Source organism: Eretmochelys imbricata, chromosome 22 (genome assembly GCF_965152235.1).
Source record: "Eretmochelys imbricata isolate rEreImb1 chromosome 22, rEreImb1.hap1, whole genome shotgun sequence".
Classification (NCBI taxonomy): Eukaryota; Metazoa; Chordata; order Testudines; family Cheloniidae; genus Eretmochelys; species Eretmochelys imbricata.
Genome location: NC_135593.1, coordinates 10844115 through 10860865, shown reverse-complemented (window position 1 = coordinate 10860865; position 16751 = coordinate 10844115). Strand labels below are relative to the sequence as shown.

The 16751-nt window shown below is 50.0% G+C and overlaps 1 protein-coding gene across 1 annotated transcript in view; it reads right to left on the bottom strand.

Annotated features, from left to right (window-relative positions):
- Positions 1 to 16751, bottom strand: part of JAM3 (junctional adhesion molecule 3) — a 41786-nt gene that overhangs the window by 17717 nt on the left and 7318 nt on the right. The window lies entirely within an intron of this gene.

Genomic DNA, 16751 nt, shown 5'->3' with positions numbered 1-16751 from the left:
AAGACTGACAAACAAAAGCCTCTCAGCATTCATGTCCAAATTAAGCAACAGTCTGGACCCGGGGCCTGGTCTGTGTGGGAGCCGATAACAGTTATAAAAGGCTCTCCTCCCACAGGCATCCAAGTGGCACTGGAAAACACTCCAATCAGCCATAAATCCTCTGTGCTGTCATAGATGCCTACGCTGGGAGGCTTTTATTTTTACCAGCTACATAAAACACCACCACTTATTTTAGATACACATTTGTGCTGCTACTTTAAAAAGGAAACCAAGTCCCCGACAGACTCCTACGAACAAAAGAGACATGTTGGCACAGACAGGAAACATGAAGAGTAATTAACAAGAGGGATTGCAAATGGAATGATGCAGGGAGGTCTAACGGGCTTTCCCCACATGCGTTGATGGTTTTTTTTCCCCCTTCCTTCTCCCTACCCTTCTGCTGCCTTTCCTCTCATTCTCCACGTGATTTGTGCTATTCTACAAGCATTGTCTCTTTATTGGCTTATGATTCGTGCTCTCCTTCTGTATCCAGCGATCAGATGTCACCAGTTTATTATTACTGACCATTTGTATTACAGTAGCGCATAGACACGGGGCCCATTGTGTGACACTGTACAAACATAATGTAAATGGTGGTACCTGTCCCAAAGAGTTTACACTCCAGAATTGTCACAGGATTGCCTACTAAAAACAGGGAAAGACTGCCTGGTCCAAGAGGGTTCGACCCTGAGCTCGGCTGCAGAGCTTGGGGCAAGTCACTTCACCTACTTGTACCTCCACTTACCCATCTGTAAAATGGTGATGATGATACTGGTCCACCTTTGGGATCCTTAAATGACAAGTGCTATACGAGCACTAAAGATAATTACTAGTAACGAGCAAATGATCAAAGCGAGGAGCCAGCACTCCTATGACAGTTCTCTACTCCAATTACCTACATTTCATTATCTCGAAAATAGTACAAATTTTAATACAGTAGCTGGAGTTTCCTGTAGCATGAAAGTGTTCTGCAGCAGTCCGACAGCCTTAAAGAGCAGAATGAATGCATTCACCAATCAATAAGAAACCGGATACACTTTTTTAAAGAAGCCAATTTCTGGCAGGCTACTTTATTTATTTAAATTTAGATCACCTGATAAGCTAGCCAGCAATCCAAGTGGCCAGCACAAACTATTTGGTACACATATAAAGCAATGAAGTTAACCACTGCAGAGGACACCAAAAGCACCCCTGTTCCATGGGCACAAAACCTCCTTACTATGACAAGTCCATAGCATCCTCTGACTTCCTGGATGCCTCTAACCTATATGCCACAGCCAGGAAGAATTTCACGCAGACAGCTGGGAAAGAACGCAGATCCGCCTCCTTCAGAAGGGCAGGCCCCTGCCGCTGAGCTAGCTGTTTGGGGCCTATAACACCAAGGGGCGCAGCAATTACTCCATCTAGTAGAGAGCAGTGGTGCATATATACACTAGCCATGTCACAACATTATTCTAAGAGGTGTTATGGAGACAACAATCAGGGCAGCCTGTTACACCAGAATCTCAGAAAGAAAGGAAGTGTTTGGGGGCAGGGGTTAAATTAACACCCTCAACCCCCGTCACAAATACTTGTCCCTGTAAGTCACATATACTTGCCTGATCAGGGCTTCTCCCCTGCCTGTCTTTTTCTGGTATTATGAAGTGGTCTCCCTTACTCCCTAAGCCAGGCTGGTGCTTGGGCTTGTCCAAATGCAGTGTGACCGAAAACAGCCACTGTTCTCAGCTCTGCACAGTGCGCAGCAGGGCCTGAGAGAGCTTTACGAGACCAGGAACAGACAGACATCAAACAAAGGAAAATTCCTTGATTCTTTTTTTAAAAAGAGCAGCCCCCCGCCCCCCACACCCCAGCCAATACAATGCCCCCCCATGTTAATGGAACATTAGATTGATAGGCTGTTCAGAGATGGACCCACTTCATCTTTATTACATGTACAGCAACAGGCTTGTTGTCAGGGTTAAACGAATAAGGACCTTGCTCATGCAACCAACTCTGGGCAGTGGCCCCATGTGGAGCTCACTGCAGAATCGGGGCCTTACATTTGCAATTAAAAAAAACAAAAAACAAATACAAGAGTTCAGGTTCTCATTCATCAATAATGCAACAAGTGCTCGTTGCTTAAGCAGGCCCCAGAAATGAATGTTAATCTATAAAGTATGTGAAACCTAACCATGCTACAAACACCTTAAACCTGTGAGTTTCCTGGTTTAAATCTGCGCCTTGAAGACCTTTCATGTACTTTGCAGAGAGAAAGCCCATTAACAAACAATCCATGCACCCAGCCTGCTGACAGGGAGATTTACTGTTCTACCTCCATCAGACAGCAAAGCTGTTCGTATACAGGCAGCCTACACACCCGCACAACGGAGAAACAGCTCACTGGAGGGGTGTAGCGGGTCACATACCCATCTACCGCAGGCTCCTGTCTGAGCACCTCGCCAACTTTTAACATGTTTATGCTCACAACAGAGCACTGCCATTATCCCCATTTTACAGATGGGGATTTGAGACACAGAGACTTGCCCAAGGTCTCCCCGGGAGTCTGTGGGAGAGCAGGGAATTGAATGTGGACCTGCTGAGTCCTACCACAGGCAGGACAAGCACCGCAGAGGAATCAGACCTTTCCTCAATGGATTGCAAGCTCTGCAGGGTAGGCACCGGCTTCTCGTTGTGCGTGCGCACAGCCCTCGGCACCATAGGGCTCAGAGTGGGACTGCTAGGTGCTGCCGCAGTACCTACGATAAACCACCACCATCTCCGAGGAAAGACTGAGTGAGTCAGTTGCCCATGGACATGAGGGATGACGTGTGGCTGGGAAGAACGTTCAAGCCACGCAGGAGGTACCCTAGGACCAACTTTTAGGGAACTTTTGGGTTCCAAAATTCCTGTTCCCTTCCTGCAAAGGGCACATCGCTCAGGATGTGTTTACTTCCCAAGCGACTGGCGGGGACGAGGGAGCACAGAATACGTTGAATGGTGGATGTGTCTCATTGGGTGACTGCCCGGATGAGTTAGGGGTTCTCTCTCATCATTGACCTCAAGGATCAACCCCCCCTCCCCTCTGCAACAGGTCTAGGTTTGAAACATCACAGCAGCTCCTGGGAAGTCAGACACTGGGCCTGTTGCACCACTGCGTGACTCAGAAGAGAGGCAGACAGATGAGCAAGCTTCCATTTATGTGCACACTGAGTCTTTGGCAATGACCAGAAAGGAAAGAAGGAAACGAACACAGGTCACTTGTCTGGGAATTTGATAAGACAGTCCTATTCTGTTGACAGCTGTTCTTAATGCTCTAATTAGCAAACAAACAGACACAGAGCTATCAGATCTTAGAAATGATCTGGCTCCCAACCAATACTGTTTGAGATTTTTAAAGCTATCTAAAGGATTTCAACAACTATCTTCCGTTATTAAAATTAGTAGCGGGAGGTGTTCAAGTCCCCTAGACCACTCTGCGACTCTCAACTACCGTGTTCTTCTACAGCAATGTTCCCTGGACAGTCACAGCACTTTGCAATCACTAGTTAAGCCTCAAATACACATGATGCAGTACGTAGGTACGACACCCATTTTACCAATGAGGAAACCGAGGCACAGAGAACTACAGGGACTCAATGAAGGTGACACAACAATTCAGTGGCAGAGCTGGAAATCTATGTTTGAGAGTCCTGTGCTCTAATTACTTGGCAAGCTGCCTCAAGCAGCACGGGAAGAGGAAGGGTGAAAGGGGACAGAAATGGGAATATTGAAAAGTGAGGATTTGAAGCAAGTGCCTCAGAATGAGGAGTCAATACACGTTTTTGCTTCCGCTGGCGTTCCACTATCCAGCCCTGGGGAAGCTGCCATCATCACATTGGGCTCTGTCTGTAACTTGCATAAATAAAGCCGCTGCCCTTCTCCTCCCAACAGCGATGTGATATCAGTACCGGGTTAGTGGGAGGGAACAGGCAGATAGCAGTGATAAGAGGCCGGCAGGATGCCCTGATATAATTTCTGACAATGGCCTTTCCCCAGTCCAAGCCCTTCCTCCCAGACCTCCCCTCGGCAGCGGCCCTGTTGCATTCTCCCTCTGGACGGCCAAGCAGCTGCACACATGGCAGAGAAAGCTGCAGATTAGAGCCAGAGGACAGCCCCGCAGTTCAGTGACACCTGGCAGGGATTCAGGGTGAGGAGAAGGGGACAACGAACCTTATTTTGGTTTATGTTGGTGGGAGTTTTGCTTTGAGTTTAGGGAGAACCCAACATGCCAGGGCAAACGAAGTCCTCACCACCCCGTCGCCCAGTATAGGTCAAGTTTCAGGTTAGGATCAGATCCTAAATCAAGGCAAAGATATTACCCAAGGAGGGCCATGCTGCTCTGGGCCATACTTCGCACCCATAGCAGCATCCTGCGAGTTGGGCGTTTTTCTGCACAAGGTGTGGCGAAAAAACACTTAAACCCCCAAACTCGATCTTGCGAGGTGCTCATCTCCCACCGGAGTCAGGATGCTCAGTGCCTCCCTGAACCAAGCCCTGGACGAGGAAGAATATCACCAGCTGCCTGTAATTCCAAGAATAGAAAGAAGTGGATACGCTCCCACCGCTGGCCTTTGCAATATTCATGGATGTTGGGCTGAGAGCCAAGCTACAATACAGTGACTGTGGGACCTTTAGCCTATAATCTCCTACTCCTTTCTCTGTCTCTCATCTCTTGAGTTCTTAGTTCTTCTCCATCATGTAGCTTGACCAACACAATGTAAGCAGCGCTTCAGAACGGGCCTATGAGTGAGTCAGCACATCATCTTCAGGTGGGAAAAACAGGAGTTGGGAAAAGACCAACAGTCAGCAAAGCCAAGAGCCCAAAGCTGGTGGGGGGGGAGAGGGCTGGAAACGGCTTCCCTTTTAGGACCGCCTCTCCAGACTTTACAGTATCATTTCTTTATCTTTCTGTATGCTTTTAGCCGAAGGTATCCGAGGCAACTGTCCAGCTAACAAGTGCATAGGAACATTTACAAATGAACTTTGCAAGTGACAGATTGCAGGTATTGAGGGAGTATTAACATCTGCCTACAAGCTCACCGCTAAGAGCCTGCGAAGTGTTACTGGGATCATTTCACACCGGCGAGCTCCAGCTGCCTTCCCTACTGCAACTTTGAGGCTGCGCTGTGTGTCTGCCAGAGGAAAGGGGGCAGATCCAAGAAAAGGGTAGGAAGCTGCATGGAAAAATGCAAGTTAGCAGAAATTCTCCTGGAGGAAGTCCTAATTCACCGTAACAATCTGACCAAATTTACCCGACTAAAACCAGCCCTGGCGCAAGCCTCAGACCCAGGAGCTACCTCCCTCTATGCCAGGGCTGAATTTAGCCTCTTGACTCAGGAACAGAATCAGGAACGAGGGAGGTAGAAGGAGCCTGTGAGTAAGACATGAAGGATGCAAAGAACAACACTGGGGCGAGGCTGGTTTAATTATCCTTGGGGAAGGAAAGTATTTTGAACTTTCCTGCATTTATACCTAAGACAGTGCCTAGCCCTGCGGAGTTCCAACCTGTGCCTAGAGCCCCATAGCGCTCTGGTAAGACAAATAATAATTCTGGTCCTTCCCAGCCTGGATTTCTGCACACTGTTATCAAACAGAATATATACATCGCATGTGACTCTTGGCATGAAAAAGTTACAAGATTCTATGCCATGGAGGAGTCAAACTTGCCATGTGGCTGGAAATTAAACTTCTCCTAAGTGCCTGGTTTTGTTTTGTTTTTTAATTTCTCTTATTGCTATTTTTAGCCAAATATTTTCTTAGCCATTTGCTACCATGTGTGTCCTGGTCAGAGTCACTTTTCCCACGGAGACTCCAGCTGCAGCAGTAAGAGGCTTGCTGTGTGCGTGGAGGAATTTTATCGGACGTGCAGCTCTTGTGTATCTCAGTACAGTTTTATTCTATTGCCCTGCCAGATTCATGGGTCTAAATATCAAGGCACCAGCATGTCTATGCAGGGAGGGTATTTGGGATCATCCATGCCAGCGCTCAGCAGTTACACCTGGGCCCCCTCGTCTAAATGATGTTGACAAGCCCCCAAAAGCCAAGGGAGAAAATAAAACCAAAACAAGAAAGTCTGCAATTTCAAGGCTAAGGGGGCTGGCCGGGTGGGACTCAATAACCATCTACAAGAGTTTAAAGGGTGTGAACGCCAAAGGAGGGGAGACGGTGATGAAAGAGACCATCCTCACCAAGTTGCCTGCCCCCGATCCTGATGGCAGTTATCTCTGATGGTTTTCCACTGAACCCTTGCAGATCGAGAGGGCCGGCACCTCCCTTCCCCACCCCCATGACATGCAGCACAACTCCACAGGGACTTCCTGTACCTCACTGGGAAGGGAGACCGGCCATTGCACAGCTGCATGACACTAGAGTGTTCAGCAGAACCACTCAGGCTAGGGTGACCAGAGCGCAAGAGTGAAATATCAGGACACATTGGGCAAGCGGGGGGGAGCCACAGGTGCACAGCCCCGATCGGAGCCATGAGAGGAGGCGCACAGCCCAAGGAAGCTTCAAGAGGGGTGTACGGCCCCTGCTGCAGCTCGCACCACAAGCCATGGAGCAAGGACTCATGGCCACAGCTCCAGCCCCCAGCAGAAGCCAAGGGGCCAGGGGCACAGGTTTCTCCTCCCTCCCAGTGCCCTTCCCCACAGCTCCACCACCACCACTAAACAATGCCCCACACAGACCCCCAGTGCCCTGACACACAAACCTCCCGCACTGCCCAGCGCCCTCCACACCCTCACAGCCCAGCACCCCACCCACACCTCCCAGACACTCACTCCATCACACCCTGCCCCCTTCCCTGGCCGCACTCACCAGCCCTGCTGGGAAGTCTCTGGCTCTTAGGGTCGTGGCGGGGGGGCAGGGGGCTCTCTGCGCTCTGCTGGCATCTGCAAGCCCCGCTCCGCGGCTCCGGCAGCTCCCATTGGCCGGGACAAGCACCAATGGGAGCTGCCGGAGCCGCGGAGCGGGGCTTGCAGATGCCAGCAGAGCGCAGAGAGCCCCCTGCCCCCCCGCCACGACCCTAAGAGCCAGAGGACCTGCCGGGGGCGAGGTGGGGAGTCCTGGCGGTGCTTACCTGGGGTGCCTCCCAGGAAGCATCCGGCAGGTCCCTCTGGCTCCTAGGGCTGGGTCAGTTGGGGGGTGGGGGAGGGAGGGCTCTCTGCCCGCTGCCGGTGCCTGCAAGCCCCGCCCCCGCAGCTCTGATTGGGCAGGAGGGAGCCGGTGCAGCACGCGGAGACCCCCTCCGCCTCTGTGCCCAGGGGCCGCCCGCACTGCCGGCTCGCGGGCGCCGAGATCTGCCCCAGGAAGCATCGCCACACCAGCCCCGGGACTTTGGCAGCGGTGGTGAGTGGTCCATCCCCGATACTGGGACAAAGGGCGTCCCGACCGATGTGCTGTCGGGACGCAGGACAAATGGGTTAAAATCGGGACTGTCCCGATAACATCAGGACGTCTGGTCAGCCTAACTCAGGCAGGGCACTGGGGACGGAGCTTAGCTGGACTGTAATAGAGCAAAGCCCAGAGCATGGCCCATGCTGCAATTCCAACTTACAGCAAAACTCCACTAAAAGCAAAGTTGTTCCATCAGGCAGGCAGGGCCCAGAGAGGTGCTGTTACCCCGGCAAGCAGCTTCCGGAACCCCAGGACGCAGGGAGAGCTTCCTGGGACAGTCCTCACTCACTGTGAGAACCCACGGCCCTTCTTTCTAAAAATAACTCAACCCCTCACGTCTCAGAACTGCCCGTCCCACATGGCAGGGCTTCTGTAACCGAGACAGCAGAGAGAGCCGCGGCTGAACTCAGCCTACCTTGGGCAGAATCCCACGTCCACATTAAAGCGTTGCTTCAGCCATCACTGCAGACTAGCCGAGGAATAATTCATGACCCCGCCTGTCCCCACTGGTCAGTGGCAGTCAGGCCCACCCTGCCTCGCTTCCGAGCTCTCCTCTGATCAGAGCTCCCTCAAGAAGAGGAGGAGATTTGAGACGAGAAATCTCATTACAGGGATATCAAGCGAAACAACCCAGCCTCAAAATACATGGCACGGTGCACTGAGTTCGCCGCCGGCAAAGCATCCACGAGTGCTGAGATACAGCCAAGGCACTGGATTTTCAATTGCAGGATGCTCATGTCCAGGTGCAACTGAGAGTTCTGAAATGCAACCGAACAACAGGATTTGGTCCTGCTCTCAACAGAGATGTAAACTTCTCAGCTCCCCTACTCGGGCATGAGCATCTCTTCTTGGGCTGCACAAACGCTCTTTTCTCAGTACTGCAAGTCACATGGCACATGCCTTGCCAGCATCCGAATCCACCTGAAATCTGCCAGTGCAGAGTGCACCACTGCAGAAACCCCACTAAAGGACAATCCAATTACACAGTCACAGAGCGACCAGGGCATGGTTCCGATGCAGTTCTATGGTGAAAAAGGACTGCAAAATGAGACAGCAGGATTTATTATTTACTCTTTGCATTGTGGTAGCACCTAGAAGCCACAATCAGGACACAGGGTCCCACTGGGTTCGGCGCTGTATGTGCCCTTATTGAAAAGACGGTCCCTGCCCCAAAGCTTGGCTACATGGATAGTGTTGCCAGCTCCAGGCAGCTCAGCTCACAAGGTGTGAGACGAATGTTCTACCTGCTAGCTTCGCAAGCACCACATGTGGTCTGAACATCAAGCTGGATCCTTTCTACTTCAGGCAGCGACACCAGGAAGACCAATTCTGCAACCTGAAAGCAGCTGACATTGTCAGCAAGGTGCAAGGCACTTGCAATCCCTTAGCTTGTTTAGCCTGACCCAAAGCCTGCTGACTTCAATGGGGTTCTGGATCAAACCCTGGGTACGTAAGTCAGCAATTATAAAGATTCTGAACAACTTTTCCTTTCCAAAGCAACATACACAACACCCTGGTTGAAAGGCAATATTCTCCCATGATTGATGGGAAACTGAGGCAACAAAGAGGCAAAGGGACTTGCCCAAGATCACACAGCAAGTCAGTGGCTGAGCAGGAGGGCAGGTCCCAGAAGTTCCTAGCTCCCAGCTGCAACACAACATTAAGCCACATAGAAACAGGGAGAGCAGAAATGTAGAATAAAAAGAAGCCATTTTTCCATCTAGCTGGTACAACTCAATTGGAGTCCCTGGCACTCATGCACCCGCCTCAGTTGAGTCAGTCCGCTGCTGAGCCCAGAATCCAGCATTTGCCCTATGCAGTCACTGCAGCAGCAACATCTAACTCCTTACTTTTAATAAAGCCTCTTTAAATTCCTTAAGCAGGCGAGGCAGCAAGTGAAACCCAATTCTGCTTTATTCTCTCTAGGGCAGAAGCTCCCTTTATTTAGCGGACCACTGCTAATAGCTCTGTCTCATCAGCCAGTATTGAGGGAGCAAGGCTGCAATGGTTTGGAAGTCTGACACTGCAGAATGAGCTGGGATAATAAGGTCTAAAGGAGAAGATTCCTCCTGACAGGCCCACAATAATCTAGTAATCCTAGTTAAGTCCCTGACAATGAGAAGTGCTGAACAACAGTAAGGCAATGAGGCACCAGGGTCCCATTCAACATGGAGGCTCCTGCTGCAGTTCATGCTTCAGGCAGTGATGGGGGAGCCCTGGCTAACCGAGCTGGCTCTGCTCAGCCACAGAACATCTCCCTAGATAACGCAAATGTGGAACCTGCTGGGCAGGTAAAGCGGGAATTTATATTGGAATATTGATGGCCTAATTTTCCCATGACTCACTACCGCATAGAAAGCCTGCGTTACTCCCTAGGCTCAGTATGGAACTATTAGCAGGCTCGGGCCTTAGAGAGCAACCCAGTAGGTATCCCTTTCTCATGCACCCATCAATGTGGCATCTGGACATGGCTCTCCACGTTAAGGTGGGATTGCCTGCTTGGGATCCCCACCGCTCACAAACTGAGTCTTCGAGGCTGCAGGGCACTCGGGGCCTGTTCCCCGCAGGTAGCCCCATGAGCGCACGGCTTTATGTGATGGCTTCCTCCTTGTCCAATGCTCCAGGGACTGACTGAGGGGCCTCCAGAGCTGCTACAGCTTGAGCTAAAGGTCTCTAGCTGGGGCTGTACCAGACTCCTATCCCCCATGGATCCGGCACGGACAGCGCTACGTAACACACTGGCCAGATACACGGATTCTCCAGCCGCAGCGCTGTTTAAAGTCCAGCTCAAAACCAAGGACCTTGTGCTGCTCTCCATCAGCCCTGGGCAGCCTAAACGCCGCTCATTCTTTGTTCACATCACACACCCAAATAGCATGGCAGCACATACATCACAGTCACTAATGGAAAGAGAGCCTAGGCCAAGATTGGTTAAAGTGACTGGTGATTTTGGGAGCCTCCGTTCTCGGGGGGGGGGGCCCAGCTAGAGACACCTGAAAGGGGCCTGTCAGAAAGCACTGAGCCCCACCCTCTGAAAAGGCCCTTTGAGGTGTCTCAAACTGGGCATCCAACATTACAACTCGCTTCTGAAAACCATGGCCCCAGTTTCTCTCTGCAGATTCCCAATCAATTTGCTCCGTTTACGCTTGAAAAGATTATTTTCCAACTGCCGACGCCACACTACAGCCCAGGACCTGACAACCCAGGGGGGTCCTTCCACCTCCGGCATCAGCACCTGCAATAAAAACTCTGCAACCTCATTGTTGCTGCTGAGCCACAAGGAAAACAAGCACTCAGCTTGCTCTTCCGTCACCGCACTGGCTCTATGCTGGTAAAGACAGTAGATCTGATGCAGAAACACAAAGGACACAGGCAATTTGAGTCAGAAAAGGCCTTTTCTGAACAAGTTTAATTTCACACCACAGCTGCATTTTAAAGATTGGCTTACATACTAAGTGGCAATGAAATCTTGATGTACCTTTGGCCCCCTGCTGCCACCATCGTCTGTCCTTTATCTCCTTTGAGCCAGTACCATGCCAGGAGATGAAGGGACCATTGCATCACTTAGCCTCCCAGTTAAGAGCATGCTGAACAGCTAGCTGTTAAAGGAGATTCAAGCGCAGAGCAGCAGCTGTGAATTCTGCCACAGGTACTCTGGCTTTTATTTTTATTATTGATGTGTATTGTGGAAGTTCCAAAGAGCCCTAGTCATGGGCCAGCTCCCCGTCATGTGAGGTGCTGCACAAACAGAACAAAAAGATGGTCCCTGCCCCAATACTATTGCGGGATATACAGGGGACCTGAACTCCAGACTGAGGGGAGGGAAGAGGGAAAGGCGAAGGGGTATTGCAATAGGAGGATTAAGCAACAAAAGATATTGCATCGCATCAGGAGCACAAGGCTGATTGACAGACGTGAGAAGCAGGAAACCTCTCTCTCCGAAGTGACTGAGGATGAGCCAGGAATTGAAAAGCTCTCGGTAGACATTCAAGCAGCCGCAGTCATTACATTTTTGTCACTCGATTGCAAGGAAGAACTCCAAGCAATTTCCCAGCATGACAGCCAGATAGCCCTTCAATTGCATTAGCATAGCCCTTTACAGAGATACGTGATGCAGGCGGAGCCATCGCGCTGGGTGGGACTCAATCCAGCTTGTAACATTTTGGTACAACGCACTGCGTACATGCTCCAAAGAGCCATCCATGTGGATCAATTCGCCTCACCAGGATTCCCCAGCTGGTTTCAGAGGGGAGGTACAAGTGGGCATAAAGGAGACAAAGTCTTTGGCCGCATCTGCACTAGAGATCTGAACCACTGGTAACTCGCCAAGCTGGTGCAATCAGCAATGGAATGGTCATTCTGCCCCCGGTGCAAATACTGCCCCCATTCGTTCCAGTCAACCCTCAACCCACACACTCCAATCTATACCTGCTCCAGGTATGTATGTTATGTCCAGTTAATATCGTGCCACTCACAACACCATCATCCACATCACTTCTGGCGTTGGCTCTATGTCATCTGTACCTAGTAGAGTTATTTATCATCAAGGTAAACCCTAATTAACTGAATTGGTGCAAATGCCCTTGTCTGAACTTAGCCATCAGCCCCAGCTCGCTATCCTGGCCACTAGCTGCAAAAATGAGGCTATTCCTGAGCACAAACAAGGCCTGAGAGGAAAAAGGAGTGTTTAAAAGGAAACCTGGGCCACCAGCTGGATTGCTGGGAACCGCCGTAATTCATGTGAACAATAACTCCCGCTGATGAGTGGGCACGACCTCCCGTTCACTGCTGGCTAACAGTCAGTAATAGCCACATGGTATTTCCAGGAGCGGGCCACAGGGCCATGCCATGTACGCAACCTCATAAATGCACACTGGAACGTGAAGGGAGCTCCCTGTGCCCAGTAAAATGCCCACGTCCTCCCACGCCCCAGAGATGCCAGCTCAAATCCCAGAACAGCTGTCAGGGCTGGGCCACAGAGCACAGTCAGTTCTGTACTGGAGGCCGGGGCGGGGGGCGGTGGAGTGGTTTAGAAGCCATTCCCAGTGAAAAGAAACAAGACTTCAAAGGACATATCCTCCCCTGAGCAGGAGGGAAGTTTATTAAATCATGCAGTGCAGCGGGGCAAGGACAGCTGTCCCCTGGCCAGGCTGAGCAGAGATTCGCTATGGAGAAACTCAGTAGCTGATTTCACACCCCCGCTCCAACGCAGGCCCACACACTGCTACCTCAGTGGGCAGAGCTACAACACCCCCTTATTCCTGGGCTCCTCGCAGTCGGTCAATGGGAAGTGAAAGCTCCTTCCCGGACACAAGCAACAGTCAGTGCTGAGCTCTGATTGCCATGGAGGGGGCTGGCATGGTAAGGAGACACACTGGCCCTCACCTTCAGACCAGGAGTTCAAAGGCAACTCAGGCCAGCAGTGACTGATTTGTAGCCATCTAGTGGCCGTTTTGCTGGCCTGTGTGAAGTAAGCCGTGGGTTCCTTCCTGGTTCCTTCCTTTAGCGCCTTCCTTTGCAGCAGACAAGCAAAGGAACGAAGGAGGCAGAGACCGTAACCTTCTCCCTTTTAGCAGGTCCCAGTTCAGAAAGACACTTAAGCACATGCTTTACTTTAAGCACATTTAGCCCCACTGACTTCAGTGGGACCATCATGTGCTTAGAAGGAGGCATATGCCCTCGCACCCTGCTGAACCGGGCACATTGTGGCAGCATGTGGGAGAAGTATTTTCTGGCACACTTGGCCTGTGCTGTCCTTGTTCTGTGGCTAAACAGAGCAACCAGCATTCAGGGCTGTCAAGAGAAGACCTTTCACCAGCAACGAGGGGCAGGCTTGCAAAAACTCAGAGGACAGTTACGCACCCAGCCCCCATCCAGATTGGGGGCTCATTACCATTTAGGGCTTGGGAAGTCTCCCCTCTAAAATAATCTGATTGCTGGTTCAGATGACATGCTCGCCCCTGGCTGTTTGACCTGTGGGTCCCCTGGACAGGCATGCTACTTCGCTTTTAGAAAGCTGCGGGTTCATTTTGGCTTCCCTAGGACAACAAGTCAACTTGGAGCAGCCTTCTCCAGGTCTGCGTGGGCTACCTTTTTGAGCTGTGCTTGTGAAGAACTGTCAGCCTTCGGGTCTTGATTCAAACTCTGGCCTCTGTCTAGATTTTTTTTTGTTATTTGGTCAATTGCGTTTGGAGAAAGTTGAACCGATTTCATTAAACAATATGGGTGCAATTTCCTTTGACAATGACACCATCCCAGCTGCCATCCTTTATTGGCTGGCCCATAGAAGAGTGTGAAGTTGCAATGTTTGCTCTGCAGCAACCACAAACAACAGGACGAACCCTGCTCTCTGTTTACACTACTCTAAATCCGGAGTGACTCCACTACCTTCAATGGAGTTACTCCAGATTTAGGCCAGTGTCACCTGAGAATAGAGCCTAGCCTACTATTCCTCGGCACAGGCTGTGATTCATACCAAGAGGTCTCAAGCCCAGGGTCGCCAACAGGTGTCAGAGGGGCACAGAAGCCCTCCTGTTCTACTTCTCAGCAGAAAGGATGTCCCATCTATATCCAAGTTAGATGGGGTAGGGGGCAGGCAAGGGTCCTGATATGGGAAAAATTGAGAACTCCTGATTGATATTGATGGTGCATTAGGGACAGGCGGGGTTGTTTAGTGGTTAGCAAAGGGAGATTGGAGAATCCGGATCCATAGCTCCCATCCCCTCTTGCTTTGGCTAAGTCACCTGTACTTTCCTAGAGCTGTGTATTACACCCTTCCTTCACTGTGGTTGTGAGTGCTTAATGTTAGGCACCTCAAAAAACATGACCTGATTTTGAAAAGTGCTGGGTACCCAGAAGACCCAGTGAAGTCAATGAGAGCTGCAGGTGCTCGGTGTAATGCACCGGTGTGTATGTGTCACAGGTCCCGCTCTGTGCCAATCTGCAGACTGACAGCACCCTGCTACATAGCATTGGCTCCTTAGCTCAAGCACTTGCAACTTATGCTTTTAGCTCTGGAGGTCAATTCCGGGTGGCTCCGCCGTCACTCAGCGCCTCTGAAAATCAGCCCACTCATTGAGATGCCCAAACACAGATGTAGGGGCCCAACTTTAGGCAGCCAAGTTTGAATATTCTGACCTTAACCTCTCTCCCTTTGTGCAAGTGGGAATACTACCCACCCCACTGGGATTCAGTCATTTATTTACGTTTGCAGTGTTTTGATTTCCTCACCTACAGGATGCTATCGAGGCAAAGTGTGGCTATTGTTACAACAAAAAGGAAGCAAACCCAAGAACTGTGTGTGTGGCACAAAATAAACAATATCACAGGGCTGCTGCAAACAGAGACCCGCTGAAAAAAATAAACAACAATAATAAAGGAATACCATTGGGAGGAAGAAATGTTTATCTTCGAGCTTTTGCAGGGCTTAGTGTGAAAAAAGAAATGGAGGTTAACACAACGCTTGGAAACTTTACAGAAAAGAGCAACTGACAAGCTCCTTCGAAGGGATAAAATAAATCTCAGAGGAGCGGCGTGTGCTATGGGGCTTCGCAGCCTCACTCGAGGCGTCAACGGTGTAAACTCTGAAACGGTTCCTCTGCCGTAAGCAGCCAAAGCCCCTCTGGAAAAGGCCATTCGCTGTATGCCACACAAGCAGGGTGCAGTGTCGTTAATGGATGCCAGGGGCATGAGGGCAAAGACTTGGCAGTTGGCTCATGGAGACCTCCCCTTCCACTACCGTTACTTGGCTGCTGCAAAGGCTACCATATTGACCTACCTTAAGGATCCCTCTGAGTCTCTGTGGCAGCCCATTTTGCAGCCCAATCCTGCAAAAATTTAGGCGCAGGTGTAGCTTTCATTACATGATGTGTTCCAATGGGGTTTGGACTGTAAGATCCTCAGGACAGGGACTGGCTCTGTGTTTGTACAGCCTCAAGCGTCCTGAGGTCCTGCTCCACGACTAAGGCCTCTATATACTACTGTAATACAACAACAGGGTTAGGGCCTTTATTTTCCAGGGATTGATAACCTGGCTATGATATTCTCCACTCCACCCCACCCTCCCACCAATGCTAATCTTGGTCTAAAAGAACAGAGCCTTGTACAGTTTAGCTGTCTGTTTGCCCAAGGGATCTGTTTGCATTTCAGTTGCAGACAAGTAAAAATTTATCATCATTGTGCTAAAGATGGATGAGCAAACTGTGTGTGTCGGTTTTAACCATGCCTTTGAAAAACTGATCTAGTATTTTAAAACCTGCTCAGCCAATTCTAAATTACAGGTTTGCAGAAAGAAAAAAAAGTGCAAAGAATGCACTATATTATATACACGCATGTATGACTATACGTTGTTTGGAAGAGCAGTACGTGGTGTGTGTATACATGTGTGCAAACGTCACTTGGAATTGGCTGAATATTTGGACATTATATCTTTTTAAAAGTTAGCATTATGTTATTCCAAAATACAGACTAGACTACTGTTGCCCTGGAAAGTGGAGGAGTTTGTTTCTTTGTTTTTAAATGCACACATACACAAATGATTATGGCCCCGATTCTGCAACTGGCTATGCTTGAGAGCACCCCAGAGACGGCACAGAGTCTCACTGAAGTCAAATCCGCGTGGCTGAGGGGATCTGCCCACATGGAGCAGGTAGCAGGATGGGGGCTGAAATACAAAAGTGTAGCCACTTTTATAAAACATTTTTAAATATGCGTGCCTGAGGTAATGTCACAATTGGTACAGGATGGCTGGAACAGGGGAAAGAGGGTTAGGTTTCAGGAGGGACCTAATTCAGTCTGACCCCTGGAGATCAGCAACGCAAGCTGGTGCCCACGTTGCTAGCAGACATGCAAAGGCCTCTTGGCATGTAACCCTGGCCTCTCTACAAATCTCTTTCCTACAACTCTGCCTGCCTCTCTGCCCCATCACTTATGACTAATGAAACAACAATCGTGTCATATTTTGGAGATCTAGCATACGATGTGCTATCTATTTAGCAAACTCTGAGTATTTTCAGATCAAACTCCTCTAGTTTACTTCATTAGACCCCTGTAGACACATTGGCCAAGACTGGCAAAAGTGACTGGTGGTTTTGAGTGCCTCCATTTTTGAAGGCCCAAACTAAGACACTTTTAAGGGAGCTGATTTTCACAGAGTGCTGAAATTCGGCCCTCTGAAAACCAGGTCTCTTTCACAGTGTATAAAAGTGGGCATCTAAGAACTGAAGCCCACAAAATCACTAGCCACTTTTAAACACTGGCTGTTTACGCAATGGCTTTGAATTGTTCCAAACATTTATTAG